The 24,087-nt window shown below is 53.8% G+C and overlaps 1 protein-coding gene across 5 annotated transcripts in view; it reads right to left on the bottom strand.

Moving 5' to 3' along the window:
• The window catches only part of ELFN1 (extracellular leucine rich repeat and fibronectin type III domain containing 1), a 98,004-nt gene extending 74,536 nt beyond the window's left edge, over nt 1-23,468 (bottom strand). Inside the window, exons 1-3 of one of the 5 annotated variants that reach the window (XM_068699328.1) lie at nt 18,364-18,424; nt 18,143-18,221; nt 2,197-2,309 (exon numbers count right to left, since the gene is read on the bottom strand). The gene's annotated coding sequence lies outside the window, so the exon portion shown is untranslated. Of the gene's footprint in view, nt 1-2,196; nt 2,310-5,652; nt 5,744-18,142; nt 18,222-18,363; nt 18,533-20,273; nt 20,529-22,922 lie in introns of those variants that run through there. The other 4 variants (XM_068699327.1, XM_068699330.1, XM_068699331.1 and 1 more) reach the window with 4 other exon arrangements.
• Between the last annotated feature and the right edge of the window lie 619 nt (nt 23,469-24,087).

Here is a 24,087-nt window from a genome sequence, read left to right as displayed (position 1 = left end):
GCGAGGGAGGCAGCGCTTCCCAGCCTCTGGTGTCTCTGGCAATTAGCAAACTGGCACAGGAAGCGAGGACGAGAGGCAGGATAGGAACATAAAGCCATTTGGTAAGTATGATCTATCGGAAAGTATTCCCTGATGAGAGGGGGCCTCCTTAATGGGTCCTGTGCTCTTAAGTAAATGGAGAAAGGCAGAGAATAAAATAGAAATTATAGTGATTTGTTTTATTGGGCATTTCATTGAGTAATTAAGAGGATAATTGGAAGTGGGAACATTAGAAGGCGTTACACTCAGCCCTTGCCTTGCTCTGAAGGACTGAGCTATGAACACACAGCAGTGCCCGACGCTTCCCAACCTTAACACAGAGGATCCCCAGCACGAGGGGGCACACAGCACATGGGTTGTGCTGCAGAACAAGCAGTCATGTATAAAATGGGAAGGAAGGGGGTGGAACATCTCCCCAGGGCTCAGCAGGGTGCTGGAGCTCTCCCAGGGCGCACAGGCTGCAGGGAGCAAAGCCCACCGCTGCACATCTCTGGGCTTGTGGTGCCAGGCTCCAACAGGTCTGCACGAGTGTTTAAGTACAGGGGAAAGCTGAAGTCAGCCCTGGTCACGGAGGAACTCCTGCCATGGGGAAACATGTGCTGATGGAGCACTCAACCTAAGCCGCCTCACCAAGATACCCAGCTCCTCCTGCGGGTGAGGAAGCCCCGGTGCCAACACACGTTCATGAAAGACCCACTCACATGAAATACACAGCTCCTTCCAGCCCCCAGCACACCTCACTCTGCCCAGTTTAGCCACTGGCATGGCCACGCTCCAGCACAGATGTCAGGACACCAGGTCCCACAGCTCCCACCATGGCTTTCCTCCTCACACAGCACACCAGAGACCCCAACCCCTCCACACAGCCGTCTCCCAGGAGGCCCCAGTCAGAAACCAGCCCCAGCAAGAGCAATCTGTCCACCACAAGCCCCCAGGGGTCACTGCAGGAAACAAACATTAAGTATGCTGAGGGAGAAGTGCAGATTGGGATGACCAACACCATGAAAAGAAAGGGCTGCAGTGGAGGCAACGAGTCTGACTGCTCACTGGTATTAGCACTTGGGTATAAGAAGGCTAATTGATGATATTGCCTCTAACCACTTGCTCAGGAGACAAAACACAAAAGCCATCAACACAGAAATGGGTGTCAGAGAGAGCTCCCCACCTGCACCACAGATGTTGCCAAGAATTACCCAGCTTCTAGAGCCTGGTTTGCTCTGGGACCACATCACTTATTTAGGAAAGCCCAGCAGCACTTTAAACAGAGTTTAAAGCTATCCTGTGTGACTGAAAACCCCTTTTTCCATCCTCAGAAGATAGCTGTAAGGACTGTAATCCAGTTACCACACTGGGCTGGCCTTCTGGGGGCAGCGGCTTTGCCAGGGCTCAGCTCAGTGGTGTCAGACAGCCACAAACCCAAAATTCAGGAAGCCACCAGCCTCCCACCAGCATCACTGCTCCTCTCCAGCCTTCCCCTGCTCAGCAGCTGCCCAGGGAACAATCCCAGCCCCTTCAGCACAAAGTAAAACCAGTGGGGTTTGGGGCACACTGCTGTCCTCACAGGCACTGCAGCAGCCTGTTGGGAGAGCCAAGTGCTCAGCACATCCCTAAATCAAGGCTCCTGTTTGAAGTATGTGGATCAAGGCTGGATTAGCAGAGCCTGGTAGGAGAGCCTAGCTCTGCTCCCACGCAGAAAAGGCTGCTCAGCAGCAGCAGCCAACACAGCTTCATCCTGCTCAGCCATTCCTACAAGCCCTGAGAAGCAGGCACAGCATTTAGGAAGGGGCAGTGTCACAGATGATGTTAGGGTTGACCCTGGGAGGGGTAATGGCAGAGCGATGCTGCAGGGAGTGGAGGCAGAGCTGCCCTAGCTCTGCCAAACTCATGTAACAAACTTCCATGAGATAGATGAAAACCAACAGCAAAAGTAGGAAAAAATGCCACCATCTGTCTGGTCAGACAGATCCCAGAGCCACTGGGTGCACAGCAGGTCCCAAACAACTTATTCATGGCTTGAGACAAGTTTAAAGAAACAATTCTGAGGTCCCCCTCTTGCAAAAATCTTATTTCTCCCCCTCTAATCCATGCAACAAGCAGGTTTAACACAATTCAAATGATGGATGGGGACAGAGGATGAATACCAAGTCCCAGCCCTACCTGGAGGTGCATCCTTCCCTTCTCACCAAGCAGCCGTGATGACGTTCCTGTCCCTCGGTAGTTTTCCAACATCCTGTGCTGAAGGTGGATTTATGCACCGATCATGGGTGGAGCTGTTGATAAAAGTACAGAGAAACAGGGTTTTACTGCGAGGTTTAGGGCTACATCTCTCCCAGCTTTGTATCATCAAGACGTTGTTTTTAAATCCTTTTTCTATGATTGCCCAAGTTTTTGGTTCAAAGCTTTAAAAATTGCAGATCTTCTTTTATCTTCTATGCATGAAATAGCTAGAATCATTACGTGGCCTAAATGGATATTTTGGGAAGGACCCAGGTTCAAGCCATCCCGAGTTTAACCCGCAGTCAGGAGGATGAAGCTGATTTGCAAATAATGTGCTGTGCTGATTTCACCCGAACCTGAGGGGAGAGGCAGTGGCTACTTGCCATTCGTCGTGAGAAACTGAACAACAGAGAAATTGAGTTCAATGGTAAAAATAATATATAGAAAAAAAAATCAAGAGAAATTCGCAGCAGACCAATTTCCTCCTGCTCGAGGGGAATGTCCCAGGACTGCAATGAAACCTCGCCTCAGCAAGCAGCTGCTGCCCGGGCACCGGGGACAAATAGAGCTGCTGTACTCGTCCTGAGAGCACATTCCTAACCGAGAACTGCAGGCATTTCTCATGCTCAACATCAGCCACTTCTTCTTTATGCAGTTTAGAAGACAACTTTTCCCTTTTCGCACTGCAAATGCCTTCCCCTGTGAGAGCAGAGCTCCGATACTGGTCTGCAGCACTGCATCTCCACGGTAAATTGCCTATCGATGACTTTGTGGCTAATACATACAATGAGAAGCCGAGGAGCTAATATAATGCAATTTTCCATGTTTACTGCATTACAGTGGTTGAATCTGCTGATTAGTTCCTATTTTTCTTGCCGTCTCTTCCTCAGCCTTCCTTTTCTTTTGGCCCTGCTTATCTGCATACGGAGTCATTTATCTGTGCGGCTGGTGTAACAGCAAGCAGGGCCGAAGCTCTCATTTCTCTTCCCTTTTCAAATTTAATCTCACAGACCTCAATCTTTGTGATACTGCTATTATTTTGTCTCTATCTGATCTAACAGGAACAAGCCATTATTTTTTTTTTTTTGCCTTTAAAAAAAAGAGAAAAATGGAAAAAAACTAATCCGAGCAAAAAGATAATGATGGCTGTGGCACTAATGATCCTTGGCACATCTCCTTGCAATGAATCCGGTGCTAAAACAGAGCGCGTTTGTTTCCCTTCTCTCTACATTGCTGCAAGGCTGACCCCTCATGCTCAGGCAGCTCCCCCCCAATAAACAACGCTGCCCTGATCTCCCAGGGGATTCAGCGCACTGCCAACCATCTCAGCAGCCCTCCTCGTTGTCTTAACTTTATTTACCCAAATAGTGGGAAAACAAACTCAAGTGGAGCCAGCCACTCTCCAGTGACATGACTGCAACTGGCTTCTTTAGTTTGGTTCCCCTGCAAGCTAGGGAAGCATCTCCCTCCTGATGGTTATTAACTGAAAAGGAGAGAAGGGAGATTTCCTACAGCATAAACAATATCACCGTGATATTATTTAGCTCCTCCTCACTGTTCCCCAAAGCTTTTCCCCAAATCTTGCAGCAAGGGATTTTGCCCCCCAGCTTCCTTAGTGCTCCCAGCTCCGGGCAGAGTCTCCCATTGGGAGACCACCCCCTAAAGCACCAAGGCATGCTGTTCCACACGCACAGCACCCATCCACCAGCAAGATTTACCTAGGAGAGAGCAAATCTGGGAAATCCCTCTTCTCCCAGCTCCCTTTACCTGCACCCAAACAGCCAGAGGTGCAGCAAGCACACACTCCCTCCACCCTTCTGGTGCCTGCAGCCTGCACTGCCATTGCATGGTTTTGCTCAGTGCAGCACTCTTTACCTCTGCCCACAGCCCAGACACCTTCACGCACCCTCCCTTTGCCCTAGGAGTGTTATAAATAAGTCCCAGAACCACACTCTGCCCTTGGTCTCAGCGATGCAAGCAGGGACTCAAAGCAGCTTCAAAGGCACATGGCCCTGGCAGGGCACAGGATCCAGCCTGTCCCCCCTGCTAGGATCTACACAGGTGAAACTCTCAGAAATCAAACAGCCTTTGCCCACACAACCTCAGACCAAACCCACAAGGGACCTGGTTTTGGGAACCCTTTGCTCACAGCCATGTGGAGCTCTCTGAACTGCACCGGCACCGGGGGATGCTGGGCACTCCTTGGTCTAGCTATAACACAGCATGCTGTATGATTATTAATAATGAAAGACGAAGATTAGAAAGAGCATTATTAATTTTAAAGCTACTAATAATCATGAGCTGTCCCTCACTTCACCCTGCAAGCTATAATGAAAGAGCAAATTCCAGCTCTGAGCATCTCTAACGGAGGCTGCTGCGATCCGGAGCCCAGCTCATGGCCGCAGGCATTTTCTGCAGCTGGTAAGGAACCTCAAAGGTCTTCTGCTGTGAACAATCATAAAAAGCCAAGGATAGCAGAAAAATAGCTCTGATCTATGGCTTCGGGAAGAAGGACTCGCACCAACCTCCCAGCTCTGCTATACCAAATTGTTTCCTCGCGTCCTGGGCTGTACCCATATCATCACCCTGAGCCCAGGTTTGCACAGAGACCTGTCACAGCAGTCATTAGGCAGCAATGACCCATTTTAGCAGTAAGGGAAGGCCTGCATTTCCTGAAAATGCTCATTGCTCTCTTCCTCCCAGGGAAAATCCAGTTATTTTCAGTCTCGTGGGAGCACGAGCCAAGCAAAAGTCACTGGAGTCCCTTCAGCAGCGAGCTCCCATGGCACAGGGCTGTCCCTGCAGTCGGATAGCTCAGCTCCCACAGGCAGCACGTGCTCCCATCAGAGGTGCTCCATCAGCACAGGGAGGATGAATTGGGAGAGAGGCCATTTCTGGTCCAAACCCAGCAGCATCTCAGCAGGACAGGCAGAGCAGGCAGCCAACAACCCCAGCAAAAGCTCAGGGTGTCGGAAGGGCAGAGCATCCTTTGCGCATCACAAGTAATATTTCCTTGCAAGATCTGGCACAAATGGCATTGGTGGTGAATCACTTCTCTGTTGTACTTTACTTGGCAAAATAAGGGGAAAAAGGCATTTTATGGAGAGATTCAAAGCACCTCTCCTTTGAAAATAGGCTCTTTTGGGTACAGTTGTCCCTTTCTTTTTGGGCAAAGAAGGGATGCGCAAGAGGTTTAAGGAGCTGCTGAAATCCAGAGGGATCTGGCTGCAAAGCCTGGAGCATAACTCGGATCTCAGGGACCAAGACCCACACGTAAGGACAGATTAAACACCACTGTCCTCAGGATGGAGATGTGCTTCCAGGCACCCTCCTGCCCACCAGCCCCATGCCATGCCAGCACTGCAGACCAGGCAGCAAGGAGCTGCATTTGCTTACCCAGATCTTTCCTAAGCATCCAAAGGCCTGGCTCCTCAGCAGAGTGCTAATTCTCACCCTCTTTCAGCCCAGCTTTTTTTGCAGCTTCTCTACAAATCCAGAATACATTTGAGAGATCAGCACAATGTTTAGTGAGAAAATCGTATGCTACATTTCCGCTTGGCATGACTTTGAAATGGTTAAGCTGTTAAGCCCTGAAAGGGAAGTTTTAAGAATACAGTGGGGAAAAAAGAAGCCAAAAACAAAAATAAACCAACAGTGGCAAAAATTAGAGCATGAAAAAAAGAAACTGTTTTGATAGATCCCTTTTTCCAGAGGAACAGGACACACAGGCTGCTGCTTCCCAATGTCAGGATCTCTGCAGCACCGTTGCACTTGGATTTCCATTAACAACAGCAGGAAAAACATCAAATTGAAAATCAACACTAGCACAGACAAAGTTTTTCTAAGCCAGGATCAAACCTCCGATAAATCTCTAAGCCATGGCCGTTTGCTCATCTTGCTCTCCCCCACCAAGGGGGATGCTACAGGGCTGGCAGGTGTTACTTGGCACAACAGTGCTCATGTCAGGACTGGCAACAGCTCAGGTGGTGACACTCTTGCATCCACATTTTCCAGATAAACCCTTCCAAAAAGGAGCAAACCCTGTGTGAGCACATGGCTGACCTTCATGCAACAACCCCAGGCCCTCTGAGGGTGGTCGGGTTCCACCTGGAGTATCAAGAGCCCTCCCCACCCTCACCCCAGCCAGTCTGCTTTGCACAATCATCGTCCCTGTGTCACTCAGATCCCCCTCAACTCCCGTCTTCGCTGCTGTGAAAAATAACTGGCTGATTTGCTCAGTCAAAGGACATTGCTCCAATCACAACAGCTGATTTTTATTTTTTTAAATCATAAGATGTAATGCAATGCTGGATCAAGAGACATCCAAGATCCTACACACATGACATCATCTATGGCTGTTCCATAAAGCAGCAGGGCAATCAAAGCATCAGCGGCACTCGCCTGCTGCCTTTAGGTCCACATGAGCAGCAGGGACAGACAAGGACTCTTTTCTTCCCCACCCAGCCTCTTCTGGGTCACTGTGAAGTGTTTGCTACTCAAAGAGCTCTTAGAAGAGAGCTCTCTCCCCTGGGATGGTTTGGATCTCAGACATCAGGTTAGGGCATCTGCAAAGGTAACGCTGTAGAAAACCTTGTTTTCCAGCATGTTCACACCTGGGCACATCTCCACAGAAGTCAAGCGTTTGTCCTGATACAGGCACCTCCTCTGCAGCTCTGCATGTTGACCCAGCTTCAGCTGGGAATGATGACGAACAGAGATCTGCTTGCAATAAACCCCAGACATCCCCATTAGCCTTGGGCTGAGACATCATTCCTGGGATGCAGACACCATTCACCCCACCCTGTCCCCCATCTCCTGGGCTCTGTACCCATTCCTGCACTCCCCCCTCCCAGAATCACCTCCCTCTACAGTCTGGAGACTGCAATTCCTCCAAAAAAGTTTTCAAGACCTTGTTGCTTTAAAGCACAGAATCTCACACCTGAAGCACTGACAAAACCCCGTGATTTTATTTGTATTGCAAAACCAACGCTGCTGCTGTCCCCCTCCTTGGTGCTTAGCCCTCCTCTAACAACCACCAGCATCTCTGCGGCTGTCGCCTGCTCCTGGATCGCAGCGCAGCTACAAACAGGTCACGAGACGGGGTAGAGCACGCGGCAACCTGCAGAGGACTTGGCCCAAGAACAGCACGATAAATAATTACATTACTGCAAGTCAAGGGGCAGAGCGTTTCCACTGATAGCATCCTTGCAAGGGAAGAGAGAAGGGGGGTTTATTTACTCCGCACTGGTGTTCATACTGAGCACTGCTCCCACAGTGCTGCCTCGAGGAGCTCCTGCTCCCTGTCCCTGTGGCCATTCAGCCCCCCCAGCCCCTTCCAAGGGGCAGTCCTGCTCGTGGTCAGCATGCGCCCAGCCTCCAGTGTATTTGAGCTCTAATCTCCCACCAGCCTTTTGGGATTTCAGCCTTCCTCCACCCCGTTTTCAAGCAGGATTCGTGGGAGGCTGGTGCTGGATCTTTAGGAAGTATCTCACAGCTCACAAAATAATACCTAAATAAGCCCACGCCTCCTCCTTCCCTCATCTAAGTGCCACATTAACAGGTGCGGAGTCTCTCTAAGGGAATCGGAGCTGCTGTGCGAGCATCCCCACTGCAGCCCAGCAAAACAAAACGACAGGAGTGAAAATGGATCAGCATCAATGGAGGAGCTCTCCTGCCCTGGGCACCTCCTCGCTGGGTGGCCAGAAGGACAGCACAGGGGCTCCATGCCAGCAGCTTGGTGAACACCTGATTTTATCATAAAGGATGCTGAGAAGGTGCCGGAGGAAGAAGGGGATTTTTTTTCCCCTCCTTCCTTTTGATTTAAACTCTTCTGCTGGCACTGGCTCCTGGACATGTATTTCTCCATGCTCAGCTGCTGCTGAGTGTGATAATATAGAAGCACAGACCCAGGCGGTTGCTGTCTGGGGGCTCTCCTGTAGATCAGCAGCATGATGAGGAAGAGGCTTATTTGCATTGCAGTCACTTGGTGTTTGAAGCAGGATGCCAGGAGCACAGAACAGCCACAGTAAGAGGTGTCTGATTTAACCTTCACACCACACACCTTCCCCACACACTGCCCATCACAGACCAGCATCAAGTCCTCCCCTCCTGCCCTCTGTGCCATCCTGTGACGGAAAGGCCATCGGGAGCAGCTTGTGGCTGCTCAGAGAGCAGCCAGGGCAAGGTCCCTGTCACTGTCCCCAAGGTGGGAAGGTCCCTGGGACACTGCTCAAGCCACCGTTGTGCAGAGCAGCCCTTCAGCTCCTCCCCAACACAGGGTGCTGAAGACCTTGGAATGGAGCTGGGGAATGCCAGGAGAGCCCAGACAATGAGCAGTTGTGTTATCTCACATCCATCATCAGGAACAGAAGTGCACAACCTGACACAAGTGTCCTCTGTTGGCTTCAAGGGCACTGACCCACTGAAATTCCCAGTGATTTAGGGCTCCTGTTCGGCCTGTTATCACGGCTGTGGCACCAACCAAGGCTTTCCAAGCAAGCCCAGCAGCTCCCTGGGACCATCAGCAGGGCTGTCACCTGGCCGATGCTTTGTAGGTCCTCCTGGAGCAGAGCAATGAGGGATTTTAGCTATTTATGAATTAGGGGAGTGTCCTACATATTTTAACAGGAAGATGGAGGAGATTTTGCTCAGAACAAGGGCTTTCTTCATTATTATTTTTTTCTTAAATTGCTTTCCCAGTCATTATTACATTTTGCCACGGCGAACAACCAGGCAATTCCATCATGTTCCCTCGGACACACCATGGCAGACAGCTAACGCTATCAGTTAAGTCTTGTCCCTTTCAATCTCCATTACATAGGAAGAGCAAATTTATTATGATGCATATGTCATTACACACCAATGCCTTTCCATTATCATATAACTGGATACCCCCAAGCTTCATAATTCGCAGCATAATAGTAATTTTTAAAGAGCCATTGGTAATCAATAGCACTCAGCATCCCTGTCAGGATCATTTGCAAAACAAATAACACTGATCTCAAACAACTTTACAGGAGGGATATTTAATCCCTGCAAACTGCATTATGTGATGGATAAACAAGGAATATTAGACTATGTATCATGTATTTTCCTAGATTAAATATCACTTCCATCATTGTTGCTGCCTGTGGTACAATGCAGCCTGGTTTTTGGCTAGGCAGTGCTGAGGTATTGCCTTACAGAGCCACACCACCCGAGGGCTGAGCCCAGCTCCTGCAGGCTGGGTTTGCTCCTGTCCTCTGCACCGACCTGCCCAACCTCCACCAAAACCAATTCCCAGGCAGGAGGTGCTATTTCAAGCCCCTCGTCGACCCAGAGCCCCGGTTTAAATGAGTTACTACCTATAACTCTACAAAAGTGCTAAGTAGCATCATTTAATAAGAGGCTGAGCCATCTGCCTCGTTAGCTAACAGACAGACCTTCAGGACGATAAACAGAAGCTCGTTTCCCTTATTGCCTTTCCTTCTCCTTTAGGACATGCTGCCAGAGGCTGTAATTGGGAAGGTAACTTTGTCCCGACCACGGTCATCATGACTCCTGTCCCTCTGCAGGTGGCGTTACCATAGCACCCCAGTCTTTAATGGGGATTTTGCACAGGAAATGGAGACAGCCACCCCATCCAGACCCCACACTGACCCACCAGCAGCTGCTGGTTTGCTGCAGCCCTCCAAATACAGCCAACAACCCACCCAGGGCTCTCTAATTCATATCTCTACTACCAAATTGGAGAATTCAGGAGAACCACAGCTCCTGTGCTTCAGCCAGACCACCAGCCAGGGAGCCCAACATTACCTGTTGCACAACCAGCAGCAGACCAGCACCTGGGATGCCTTTCATAGACAGCTTTCCAAGGCATAAAATCCACATTTAAGTTTTCTGTCCTGGTTTCTGCCCCACAAAGCTGTTTGGCATAGCCGTATCTCGCCCCTGGCAGCTGCAGGCACCTTTAGCAAAGTTTTCGGCTTCCACTGATGTGGAAAAATTCATGTATTTCCCTGCCCGTGTAAGCACGGGTCTGGCATTCACGGCACTTCCCACCACAGCACAGCGATAAGCCCTGAATCACTCGCTGCTACAAACCCTGCACTTGGTAAGGACGGACCAAATCGGGATAAAAAAACCACCCTCGGACCCTAACTAAGCACTTTAGCTGCTGGAGATTGCAGAATCCTATTTAGTGATATCAGAGCATTTTCTGCAGAGGGAACATCTACTTAAACACCTGGCTATAAGTCAGGAAATTAAATATTTCAGGAGGAAGAAGAAACCCACACAGATCTGCCCATTTTGGCTCATTTCTAGAGAAAATTGTGGCTTAGAAATTGGATTAACTGGGAGTGAGGGTGTCCCAGCACACCCCCCCACTGGGTAGCACCCTGGTTTGACCACATGATCCCACCCGAGCAAGGTTTTTCTGGAGAAAACACTGTTTTTTATGTAATTATTATTTAAATAAAGGTGGAAGGACAAGCTCTCCTGCCAGTTACACCAGTGACCTCGTGAACAGGGATTGTACAGGCACAGCTCTCACATGGGACTGTTCTGAGCATCTTTTGGAGTCACCCTCACCTTGGGATCCTCAGGCACCAATAATTTCCACTGGCTAGAAGGTAGCATTAATCATTTAAATATAATACTTCAAACACTGCCCCCCAGCAAGTCTGGGGTGGGAGGGGGCATGGCCACATACCCCAGATATAATCCAGCCCCATTCAGCCTCCACCACTCACTCATTACACATGCATGTGCAGTACCTGCTCATTCAGAGCTCTTCCACAGGTTAAATATTAAGTGATATGTACATCACCATCCCTTTAATTTAAATAAGTTGGAATTGCTATCAACTGACTTGATCTTCCCACGGCTTTTTTTTTAATCCTCCACTTGCAGTTCCATCACTGCAGGCCACCACCCAGGTGGATGTCAGAGGCTCAGAAGCACAGCCCGGGCTGGGAAATGGAAGGGAGAGCTCCAGCAAAGCTCAAATCCTGCAGAGTGTTAAGGAAGCATCTTTTAGTCTCCTGAGCAGGCATCTGGGTCCAGGTGCAGCTGAAGGGATATCACCTGCCAGAGGGCATGCAGCCCACCACCATGCCCAGCTCCCCAGCATCCCTGGAGGCTGCCCATGGGCAAAGGCTTTGCAGCAAACAGGCTCTGTCCTATTTGATGGACAAAAAAGCAACGAGAAAAACTGCCTAAACTTCACTTGCTGCAGATTGAATTTATTGCTCTGGCCTCAGCACACCTAGGGCACACAGGCCATCACATCCTTTTGATGTGAAGAGCCCCAGAAACTCTTTGCTGTAGGCTCTGCTCTCAGCTCTTCTCTTCATCTCACCCTCCTGCCCAAAGAGGAAACCTCTCGGCCCTCCACCACCTCCTCACACCCAGCCTCCTGCATGGCAAAGCCACCCCCAGTGGGTAATGCCTCTTTTTTCCAGGACCTGGGATAAACATAGTGATGAGCAAGCCTTTAGCTCTCATGTCTGCTCCTCAGAAGAGGAAAGCACATCACTGGTACCTGACTGGGTTATGGGTGTCCTCCACGTGCCAAGGAAGAGCAGATCCGCACTCAGTCCTCCCCCTTGTCCTCACCCTGGAGGTCAGGAGATCCAACTCTGCTGCTGATGGCACAAAGGGGGAGAAGATACTTTCATGGACAGGAAAGAAAGATCTCACTGGGGCTGCAGGAGCCTAAAGATGGAAAACGCTTACAGCTGTGTGCACATCCATATGCATTAGAGAACAGGCCCTGATCCAGCACATGCTTACGTCAATCTGCCGTCACCAAGATTTAGGAGAACATTTAAAATTAAGCTCAAATCTCCTCACACTGCAAAAAGTGGGGACAAAGAAGGGAAATAAGTCCTACGGTTGAAGCGGAAGCAGGTGTCGGAGGATCCAGTCCCAGCACAGGCTCCAGCACCAGATAACCCTGGGCATGTCACTTCACCTCCAGGCTTCCTGGAGCCACCAGCTCCCCAGGCAGGATGCCCTGACTGCCATAAGGGGCTCCCAGATGCCCACAGAAGATAGGACCAGGGTTGGAGGCTGATTTCCATCTAGTCCCCATGGACAGCCGTTTATGCACAATTAGAGACGAGGGGAGCACCGCAACTCAGCAGCTCCAAGGGGGTCACGGGGGTCCTATGGAGCCACCCAGAGCCTCACCCGCTGAAGAAACTCACAATTTGCAGCCAGGATTTTGCCTGCTGGAAATAAAGACAACAGCACTTCACAATAAACGGGGAGCAAAGCAAGATCAATAAGTGAAATGCACTCATTTCCCAGCCCAGCCGGAGCTAATTAAAATGAAAAGGGAATTACTCTGCCCACCATCACAAGTCAGAGACCCAGTGCAAAAGAGAAGGTGTTGGCCCAAGGGCTATACAACACAGTACTGCTTTGGGGCTGTTCTGTTATAAAGATAGGGAAAAATAGAAAAAAAAAATCAGAACAGGACCTAGTAATTCTGCATGGCTTCTCCAATCCCAGTGAAGAAAGTCTAGAGTTTCTTATAGCCAAAATGTGATTAAGAGAACCTAAAAATGAGTCTACCATAGGAGAGGATTTTAACATAAAGGAAAACTCTCCTGCTAAACCACAAGTGAAGTTTAAGATTAGCAGATTGACCCACACAGCAAGTGAATGAACAAACTCCACATGGATCTGGTGGTGACATTCGCTGTGTGTGTTTGTCGGGAAGCTCTAAGAGCTGCATCCCACAGATTTATTTCTCCTTCCCTTAAATGTGAAGCTGTTGCACAAACACCACAGCCGGATTGCTGCTCCTTTGTGAATTGGGACAGCTGTTGAGACATGTTGGCTTATTGAAGCTTTCCTTTTACTCCTCCTGTGGAGGATGTTCTCCAGAAGCAGTCGTGTTATTCCTGCGCCCACACTCCAGCATCTCTCCAGGCAGGGTGACCGGGAGCCAGGCCAAGTGAGCAGCACAGCCCCATCCAGAAACCACATGCACAAAGAGATGACCCAGTCAGTATGTGTGCTCTGAGGCCCCCAGAGAGCTCCCCAGAGGGCTGAGGCCAGCTGGGAGGACAAGGTGAAGCCTCCAGCACACCAGGACCAGGGCAGAACAGGCTCCTCAGCTGTCGTCCCCATCCACACATCCCCAGCTCTTAAGGAAAAAAAAAAAAAAAACAGCCTCCTCCCACACCTTCCAGGGACAGACTGTAACCCAGACAGGGTAAAAGTTCAGACTGATGATCCCTTGTGTTTTACAGCACTGCTGACCTCCTGGATTTTCGGCAGCAAGCTGCTTGCAGAGCAGGCAGCAGCTCTCCATCCCTCAGGCCACACACCAGGCCCTGCAATTCACTGCTCAGCACGGCTTTCCCAAGAGAAGACATCTGGGAGTGACAATTGCAGTCCCCACCACAATTAGCAGGAGCTAATTGGCGCAGCAACACCAGCAATCACATCTCTCATCCCACAAGCCCCATCTCTCTTCCCTTCCTACATCTGCTCTTGTACCTCCTGTGCCCTAACCAGAGGCAGGACAAGCACAAGGGTTATGGCTTTGGTTTCCAAGCCATGTCGTGGGGCAGGGCTGGTTCAGATAAAACAGAAGCAGGTATTTTTATACCCCAAACTAGCTGCTCAAGCACAAACTCCTCAGCATGACTCTGAGCAGGGAGCTAAAGAGAAACTGCTTGAGCTCCTCAACCATCCCAGGCTTCTGCCTTGTGCTCAGACTGCCCAGCCTGGTGGGGGAAGAGTTAATTAATAACATCAGAAAGTGAGCATTCAGGCCACACAGTTATCCTCTGCTGCCGGAATACCTTGGTGAGCCAGCCCCATTACAACACGGTCAGCTCTGAAGTCGAGACACTTATCCTTTGACAATGCGCTGTTGCAATGACTTTATTTTGATGATACCAGATGATTAATGCTTACGGCTGCTGTCATTTTGTATGATAGATTTTGGGGCTGCAGAGTGACATTTGCTCAATGCACCGTTCCTGAAAAGCCATGCTCGTCTTAGTGAGGAGAGAGGCATCCGGCAGCCAGACTTTCTGCAAGCCACAGGTGATCGGGAGAGTTGCTGCGAGGAACGTGGGGATGCTCACAGAAAGCCCTGCCTGGTAAAGGCTGCATGGAGAGGAAGGTGCATTAAACAGCCAATGTTGTAAGAAATGGTGAGTTTATCTCATCCACAGATTGTCAGTTATAAACATTCACAGCCAAGAGCCACAGCAGACTGCTCGGGTTTGCCACAAACAGGCTGGAAGACGGAGCAAGTTGCAGAGATCGGATCCCCAGCTGAGGCTCTGCAGGGCTGACTTTCAGCCACGCTGAGCTCTCACAGCTGCTCTCAGAGCCAAAAAGCATCCAAAAAAATCAAACTGATCAATCAGCAAAACAAGACACAAACAAATGTCTTAATCATAGCATTCACTAACATGAGAAACTTGGAAGCCTGAATCCCAACCTCTGTGCCTCCAACTCCCCCCACCTGTAACGCAAGGACGAGAACCACCTACCTCCCCCAGCTGTTGCAAGCTTTTCCTAATCAATCAGCTCATTAATTCATGCAGAGCATTAGGTAGACAGCAGATGGACAGCTTTATACAATAGTCTTTTCTGCAAGGTGAAATATTTCTGCCTAATCCCCCGCCAGCAGCTGCCTGCCCGCTCCCATCCCACGGGCACCAGGGTCTCCCCAGGACCCGAACAGCACCCAAGGCCACAAGGGATTCTCTGGCCGGAGACACCCCATCCCAGAGCTTCTTACAGATTTGATTTTCATCTCATCGTATTTAAAAGCTGTCTCAGGAGCGTAATGATTTTAAATTCACTCACCACCGCAGTCCATCAATTGAGCGGCGGCTGCTAGCGCCTCGCGAGCGGGCGGTGATGAATGGGGCTTTCGAGATGGCATCGCTCAGCTCCGAGCAAGAGCAGAGCGTGGGCAGAGGGTGGAGAAGGGAAAAGCAAAGAATTTAAAAGGAAGAAACAGAGAGGGGAAGGGAAAAGCCCAATCTGCTCACTGCAAGCTTCGGACAAGCATTCCCCCACTGCTGGGAGGCATGGCTTTGAGGGAGCAGCCTTGGCTTGTGTTAGTCTCCCTGATCTGATATTTGTCATCTTACATTTGTAATTAAAATATTGGACAGTTTATTTAGTAATCAATAGCCCCACATCTGCCTTGATGAGACCAAGCTGCCAGCTTCTGCCCCGCACATGTGCCCTTACCCAGCAAGGGGAGGCACTGCTTCCCTTTCCAGGAGGGGAAGAAAAGCAACCACCTCGTACCACAGGCATGTGTTTCTTCAAGAAACAGCAAGGAAGGGCACAGCACTGCAGGCATTACCCCTCACTCACCCCAACCCTGGTGGGATTAGGACAGGGAGCACCAGCACCCATCCCTGCAGCTGCCACGGGTGCTGCTCCCCTCCACGGGAAGCCCAGCACAGCCCTCACCCCAACACCTCCCCACTGCTTGTCCCCAAAAGTCACAGCCACCTCCTGGCGCACACGCGGGACACATCCCCTACAGGGGTGCTGCTCCGGGGAGATCAGCCCTACTAGCTGCTTCTCCCCCCTGTAGGGGAGGGAAAAGAGCAATTCCATGCACACAGCAATCCCCCTGCTTGGGGCATCCTAAAGTTACATCCCCCAGATCTCACCCTGCTCTGCTGCCAAGCGCCCTGCTCCCCTAGGAGGGGATGGTGCTGAGCACTGGGAAGGAGACACTTCACATCTGGGCCCCTATTTCTCCTTTTTCCTCCAGTTATGGGGCTGGGTCAGCGCTGTGCAGCTTGCGAGCACAAAACTATTCACAGCACATAAAGCTGTACCGAAGAGGCTGCAGTTCGTGGTGTGAGCACCACAGCTGCGTGCTACCACTCTCAGAGAGGGGAAAGAAGCAGAAAAATGAAATCCACAAAACAAGCAAAAATAAAAATAAGAGGCAGTAAAAGTAAATTAATGATGTTGCTCTAATTTGAGCAAACACTAATTAAGAATGTGTAATTGAATTAATGCATTATTTAGAAACCCTAGAAAATACCAAAAAGGGGTAAAAATACATCGTAGGGCTCCTCTGACATCCCGTATCTCATGCCTCACTACTCGCAATTTATTTTAATGTCACCAGAATCTCCAGATTTATTTATGTCCTTGTCACTCACCACTGTTTGGTATTTATCCTGTATATCTATATTCTCTCCCCCTAGTTTTACCCACCCATATGGGGCAGTGATGGCCGTGTGATAAGTCAGAGCCGTGTAATGAATTAGTTCAGCTCTTCAGCCACTTTTCCTCTCTCTGCCCGGTAGCCAGAGGTCTGGGTCTAATTTGTCTAGAGCCTGGAAAAATGTCAAATGCTTCATTAACAAACAAACCCAGCTTCTGGAAATGTTTTCCTCCAGCAGCCTCAAGTGTCACTTCACTGCAAAGGGCCCCACACGAGCAGGATCTGAGCCTGACCCAGAACAGGTCGGCCAAACGGTGTCATCACAGCCTGAAAACGTGGAGGAAGCACCATCCCAGCAAAAAGGGGGAAATATCAGCCCCTCAAAGGTTGCACAGCAGATGTCCATACCTGCAGAAGGTCCTGAGATAATTATATTTGCAAATGGGACAGTTCGCTAGTGCTTTGGGTATTTAGCTATAGGTTTTAGATACATTATTCTCCCCCCTTCTGAGCCCTTCACACACAGCAAGGCTTACAGTTTTGTTTTTTTTTTGTTTGTTTGTTTCTGTTTTTTTGTTGTTGTTGTCATTTTTTTGTTTTTGTTTTTTTTACTACACCTGGGTTTCCAAGAAGAGATACAGACAAATACACCAAAAGGGAATAAATTGCTTAAAAAAGTCTAAAGACACTTTCAAGGAAGGCATCACGCAAAAATAATGCAAGCATAGCTGAGCTCACACACACGTAGCTCTAAGAAGGGGGAAAAGCAGCAGCATTACAGCGTCTGACACTTAGGTGTAAGCAGATATTGTAGCAAAATATGCATGCTGTTTATAAAGCATACTGGAAGACTTTTCCCCCCAAAGATGCCTTACAGAGTGTAAAATTTTATTATCTCTGCCTGTCCGTTTCACAAAGATCTACAGAGAAGCACGTCGACAAACCTGCCTGCAGTTTAACTCCACTAAATCCAATGAATGAGTTTGGCCCACAAAAAAAAACCTCTGCACTTACTGTAATAAAGCTAAAAGCTGATAGCAGCTGATAGAGTAAAACACACATTTCTATACATTTCTTCCTCCTGATTTAAAAACACGAGCGAGTTGCACAGACTGCTCTTGTCCAGCTCCTAAAGAAATGCTGTGATGGGGGAAGAAAAAAAATATTGGAGTTTTCCTCCTCACTTTGTTTGAGTTTAAAAAAGCTCACAGCTTTTTCTCTGCTGTTATAACTTCACCAGCTCCACATCCATGTCCTCCAGTGTCCCTCCAGCCCCCTTACACAGGCTGATACCCCCCTTGGCATCTCCAGACCCTCCTGCCCCAGCTCCTCTTGGTGCGAGGAAGCTCCAGGTCCCCTCGCAGCTCCTTTTTTAGGATGTTTCTTGTTTATTTCTATTACAGGGATGTCTCAGAGAACCAGAGGGCTCCTGTGCTAGGGGCCATACGTATGGTCACTGCCTCAGTGGCCAAGTTGTACCTGAGGTATTATTTCACGTTCTTCCTCCTCTTCCTCCACACCACCGTGCTCCTCAGGGTACAGAAGACAGAGGGCCACACAAGGTCTCTGCTCCAGCCCCTTCTCCCTGAGGTCTTCACAGACCTGCTCACAGCCCTGCCTCCTTTCTTACCTGCGCTTTGGGGCCACCCGCAGCTCTGGGGGCATCTCGCCAAGCCCCAGCCCCTGCCTCTCCCCTCCACCAGCCCCACGTTGCTGCTGACCCCACACCTCCATCACACCATGCGAGAAATCACCACCGCACAAAGCCCCAGTGCCATCCACAGTCTCAGACCCTGGGTTCATAACACTAAAAAAATAAATAAAATAAAAATAAAAGCTTATTTTTCCCCAGCAGCCACACCAGCCACCATGGAGGGCTGCACACCCAGCTCACACCCCTTCACATCCCCATCCACCTCAAATACCCCCCACACCCCAGCACAGCCTACCTGCAGCAAGCCACCAGCATCCTCTCCTCCAGGGCCTCTCCCTGCCCTGCAGCAGCTCCTTTAAAGCCCCTCTGCTCCACGGTGCCCTTTGCTGAGTAATCCCAGGCTGCCCTACACCTGGGGCTGACGCCAATTCACAGCCAAGTGCCAGCAGCTGGGACTGGGTGCTGCCGTGATCCTGTGGGTGTTTTTTTTTTTTTTTTTCCCCTTTTTTTTCAGTGAAATTCCAGCCCCGGACTGTGCCCGGCTGCTGCTCTCTGCGTCCCGTGGGGACACGGGGCTTCACCAACATAACCCACAGCCGCTTGCTGGTCCCCAACTCATGCACGAGGAAAATAAGCCCTGGGAAATATTGCCCGAGGATGGGGCTGAGGCTTTACAAGCAGAGTCCTGTCCCTGTCACAGCCCCTCTGAGCCCAGCGTTAGGTCTGGAGCCCAGCTCAGAAACCTCCGAAGCGCCGTCCGCGTCCTTCTGTTTGCACGCCTTGTGCGGTCCTATATTTAGCGTGTGATAACGAAATAAATAATCCATAGCTCGTAATAATTAGCATTACACCTTGAATAAGCCAAAAGCCTGACCTTTCCTAGCGAGGCTGTCCTGGTGAGAGGTTAGATCTCGTGTTTTCTGATCATCAGACGGGAAAGCATCCGGCAGACCGGGAGAACAAGCTCTTATCTAGACCTGATTTCTCTCCCCTCCAGGGGATCCTGTAGGATATTTCAGTTCTCTCCTGCTCGCTGTATGACTCTTCCCTCCCCCAGTTGCTTGAAATCAGCCAAATTCACAATCTCATCTGGCCGGGAGTCAAAGGGGGGAAAAAAATCAAGTCCTAACGCAGCGACTACTTTGAACAGGGACACGAAGCCCATGAGGAAGGCGTTATCAATCCCAGCTTGGGGCACCTCGGCCACGGAGGGGAAAAACAGGGGCAGCCACAGAGCAGGGCTGGGTCCGGCACAAGTCCCCGGTGGGTGCGCATGGCTCGGGGGAGCAGGCACCCATCGCCCTGTGCTGGCACCAGCGGGCACCCAGGGGTGGGTGAGAGCTATGTTCACTTCTCACCTGCCACCCCTTGCAGCGTGCATCGCCTCGGAGCTGCTACAACGAGGAGTGTGTGCACGGCAGCGATGCACACATCTACACGGGGCTGGTGTGGGGCAGCTCCGTGCGTGAGCAGGGCAGGGGATTGGGGCATGTGTGTGTCCGTGGGTGATGCTGTGCCCCCAGCACCCAGCTGTGGGACCCCCGAGCAGCCTCCGTCTGGGCAGGGGAAGGCAGCGGAGGAGAGGGGGCACCGGGCCGGGGCTGGGCTCGATTTTGGGCGAGCTCCCGGTGCTTTTGGCCCGCGTCGGCGCTGGCTCCGTGCTCCTTATGTAACCGCAGCAGGGCCGTGGTGGGGAAGGGGCACCGAGACCGGGGGGAGAAGAGCCCCCCAAAACCAAAAGGGGCCTGGAGCAGAAGCTGGGTGCCCCCCTTTGGTGGAGAGGGGGGGATCCAGATGGCTACTGGGTGTGCTGGGCCCTGCTCGGGGCAGCTCCGGGCTCCCCCCCGGTGCGCTGCGGGGCAGGATCCGGCCACTGGTGCCGGTCCCCGCGGGGGGAGCTGCCTCCAGCCTGGCTCCCGCAGGGGCTGCCCTGGGGAAGGGGCTCTGTCCCGGAGCCCCCCCGGTCCCACCCCAAAACCTCAGCGCCTTGTGGTGCCGGGGAACTTTAGGGAATCCCCGATTTTGGAGGGAAGCGGGAATAAAACACAGGGGGAGGGGGGCGTTAAAAAGAAAAAAAAAAAAAAAAAAAGAAAGCCCCCAAACCCCCGTGGGGTCCCGGCGGCTCCTGTGCCCCCCTCCCCGTGCTGAGCCCCCCCGGAGCATCCCTGGCACCGCGGAGCCGTGCGGCTGCCGGCACCCCCTTACCTGCCGCTCTCCCGTCTGCTGCCTGCCCTGCTCTGGCTCTTCCTCTCCTCCTTCCTCCTCCTCCTCCTCCTCTCTCCCTCTCCCTGCTGCTCGGGGCTCTTTATGGAGATTCATTCATTCATGCCTTCCCATCGGGCCCCCAGCGTTTCCCTGCCTCCCGGAGGCAGAGCGTGTGACGCCTCGCCCCTTTCCAGCCACTTTCTGCTGGCACAAAGCGCCCCAGCCCCGGGGCGGAGGGGAGGGTGGGGGGGGGGGACACGGACACGCGTGGGCAGCCCAGCCCGTGGGAGCCTCCCCCCAGAGCCGGGAGGGGCAAGTTTAAGGGGCGTGGGCTTCGGGGTGGGGGGACGACACAAAAAGGTTTCCTCCGGTGCCCATCACCGTGGTGTCGGATCGCCCGGGGACCCCTCGCCCTTTCGGTGTCCCCCCCCACCCACCTCGGGATCCGCCGCACGATCGCAGCCCGGAGCTGCCGGAGCCACGCTGAGCTTCCCCCCTCCAAGTGTCCCCCCCGTGTCACCCCCATGTGCCACCCGCTTCTCCTCGCACCTCTGGGTGACCGGCAAAGCCTCCCCTTGCCCCAGCCTTCCCCAGGACGAGGAGGGGGGGGCTCAGCGCTGCCTCCCCACTGCTGCAACTTGGTGGGGAGGGGGCCGGCTGCCCCCCACAGCCCCCCCTCGACGGCATCCCGCTGCCCCCGACCATGCCGGGCAGTTTGGGGAGGGGGCCGGGCGGGTAGGGGGGTGCAGGAGGGGCTTTTTTAGGTGCTAAACTTCAGGCGGATTGCCTCCTCTCCGCACAGGCACGGGGGGAACGAATTCCCAGCCAGGCAGAGCTGCTTTTTCCCCTTTAGACGCCGTGGGAAATGGGCAGATCTGGGCGCTGCCAGAGCGCCGAACCCCTTAATTTGGGGTATAAAACCATCTAAAACGCTGCCCGAAGGGCCCCGCCCGCTCACCGGGGAGCCGGGCCGTTTGCACGGGCGGTGCCACCCCCTTGGAAGCGTTGCCATCGATCTCTCTCAGCGCCCGCTTTTATTCACCGCAAACTTGTAAATATTTCATCCAGCGCAAACCGGCCCCGGCACGCCCGGAGCTGCTGCGAGGGGGCTGGGGAAGGGGCGCGGGGCTGCCTCCGGCCTCCGAGCCTCTGCTCCGGGGGGGCCTGTTGATACCGGGCCCCCCCTCAATCCTCTGAGCATCCCTGGGGCTGCAAATCGCAGCCAGGACCTGCTCCCCCCGGGCTCCCCGGACCGGGGACGGCTGAGCTGAGCAGGGATGCGGGGGTCCAGGGATGGGTGGGGGGCACCCTATGAGGCTGAGGACCCTCGGGGGCCGGGTTCCCTCCCTATCCTGACAGCCCCGGCCCAAGGGCAGCTCCTCACCCGCAATGGCAGGCGCTTGGCTCAGCAGGGACCCCCCCGGGGATCCCCTCCTCACGCCCCTCCGCCCCCCCAGGTCGTTATCTGCTCTTCATTAAAATGCAAGCAAGAAATTTCTTCGGCAGCTCCGGCCGCGGCTCCACGCGTGCTCCCCGCCCGGCAAGTGCCCCCGTCCTTCGGGCTCAGCCGGAATTTGGAAACTGAGCCGGAACTTTACGGCAACATCTGGCACTGCCATCAAAGCCGCACCGCGTCCACCGAGCGGGATCACGCTCCCTTTCCTCCGTCGGCACCTTATTTTTAATTTTTGGGGGGTCTCAAACTCATAGGTGGGCACCTGCCCCCCCTCCCTATCCCCGCCCCGAGCCCTCCGGCAGCGGCACCGGGCGGGGACTTGGGGCCGGGGCCGTCCCGGGGAGCAGCCCCCGGCTGGATGCGGTGTCCCCGTCCCCCCCCCCTCCCTCCCCCAGCCACCACCGCCCTCCCCCATTAATTTTCTTTAATTAAAGCACTAGGTGCAGCACGTTTCGCCAGGACGGAAATAGCCTCTGAAGGAGAGCATGTGGGGAGGGGGAGGCACGTCCAAATTACCGGCGTGGGAATGTGGGGGGGGGGGGGGGGGGATGCTGACCGGGAGCGGCTCTTCCGCAGCCCCCACCCCACTCATCCCATAGCCCCCGGGGGATGGGGTCACTCGGGGTGCTCGGGGAGAACCCCCCTGCGCGCTGCAGGGACGGGATGCGGACGGACCCCCCCCGTACCCCGGGGGATGCTGCTGGCACCTGCTGCCCCCCCGGGGCACGGGGACTTCCCGGAGCCACCGGTTGCAGCAGGAACCCCCCCCACACCCCGGACCTCTCCTCACCCCATAGCGCTGGGGCGGCCCCGACGTGGGGCACCCCAATGGGCAGGGGGCGTGCGGCGGGGGCGGCTGCCGGGACCCCCCCCGCGTCCCCAACCCGCTCCGGCCACGACTTCCCCGGGGCCACAGGAGACCGGGAGCGGCCCCAGCCAAACCGGGGGACCCCCGGGTGGCGGCGGGGAGGGCTCCGGGCTCCCCCCCCCGCCGCCTGCCCCGCGGCATCCCCATCATCCCCATCCGAGTCCCACGCCGGGCTGCGGCGGCGAAAAGTTTGGCGACACGGAGCGGCCACCGAGGGGGTCCCGGCACCCGGCACCGGCCGGGGGACACCGGAATAGGGGGAGGGGGGGGCTCAGCTGGGGAAGGGCGGGAGCCGGAATCGGGGGGATGCTGCGGGGGCACCTACCTGCTCCGGCGGCGGCTGCGGGCGCCCGGCAGCGGCAGCCCCGAGGCGCGGTGATGGGCGCAGCCCTGGCTGCGGCTCCCCGAGCCCCCTCCAGGCGGGCGGGCCGGGGGCAGGAGGCGGGCAGGGAAACGCAGCCGGAGCCGAGCAAATCCCAGCGCTGGAGCCGGCCTCCGAGAAGAGCAGGGCTGCAGCTCCTCACTGCGTCAGGCGGAGAGCCCTGCCCGTGCAGGCGGCGCCGGGCAGCGCTGCCAGGCCCGGGGGGCTCCCATCGGCACGGCTCGGCCCCGCCTGGCACGGCTCGGATCGGCTCGGATCGGCTCGGAGAGAAGCAGGGAGCCGCGGGCAGGGCGGGGGGCGCGGGCACGGCTCGGCACGGCTCGGCCTAGCACGGTCCGGTTCGGCTCGGCTCGGTTTGGCACGGCGCGGGGCGGCTCGCTCCGATCGGGTTGGGTTCAGCGCAGCTCGCCCGGGCTGGGTGCGACCCCGCTGGGCTCGGCACGGCGTGGCCGGGTTGTCACGGCACGGAGCGAGAAGCGGCTTGGCCGGGAGAGCCGGGCTGGCAGCGGGGAGAGAGGGGGGAGCTGGGGGGGTGCGTGTGGATGGCGTGTGTGTGTGAGTGTGCGTGTATAGGGGGGGGGTGCGTGTATATGGGGGGTGTGTGCGTGTATATGGGGTGTGCATGAGTGTATATGGGGTCTGTGTGCACCCGTGTGGATGTGTGTGTGCTCGTGTGTGATGGGGGTGCGTGTCTTGGGGTGTGTGAGCACAAATGTGTGTGCCAGGGGTACCTGCACGTGTGTGACGTGTGTGTACGTGGCTGTAGGTGCACCCGTGTGTGTGCACACGCGTGTGAATGTCTCCATGTGTCACCCAGCCCCAAGCTCTGTGGGTCAAACTGGGCCCAGCCCAGCCAGGCAATGGGGAGAGCACAGGGGTGAGGGCAAGCAGGTGGGGAGCTGGGCAGCAATGGGGCTGCTCCAGGACCCCTGCCCGCATCTCCTGGAGCCCCCTGGGTGGTCCCAGTCCTGTCTGCAGCCAGTGCACGCCGTGATCAGCTCTGCACAGGCACCATCCTGCCCCAAGACCATCCCCTGCCTGCCCCAGAGGCTGCCCTTACATCCCCCTTGGGCCTCTTTTGATGCTGTTTAGCAACACAACACAAAAC

This window comes from Anas acuta, chromosome 15 (assembly GCF_963932015.1).
Source record: "Anas acuta chromosome 15, bAnaAcu1.1, whole genome shotgun sequence".
Classification (NCBI taxonomy): domain Eukaryota; kingdom Metazoa; phylum Chordata; class Aves; order Anseriformes; family Anatidae; genus Anas; species Anas acuta.
The sequence above is the reverse complement of the archived record's forward strand: the minus strand, read 5'-3'. Positions and strand labels throughout refer to the sequence as shown.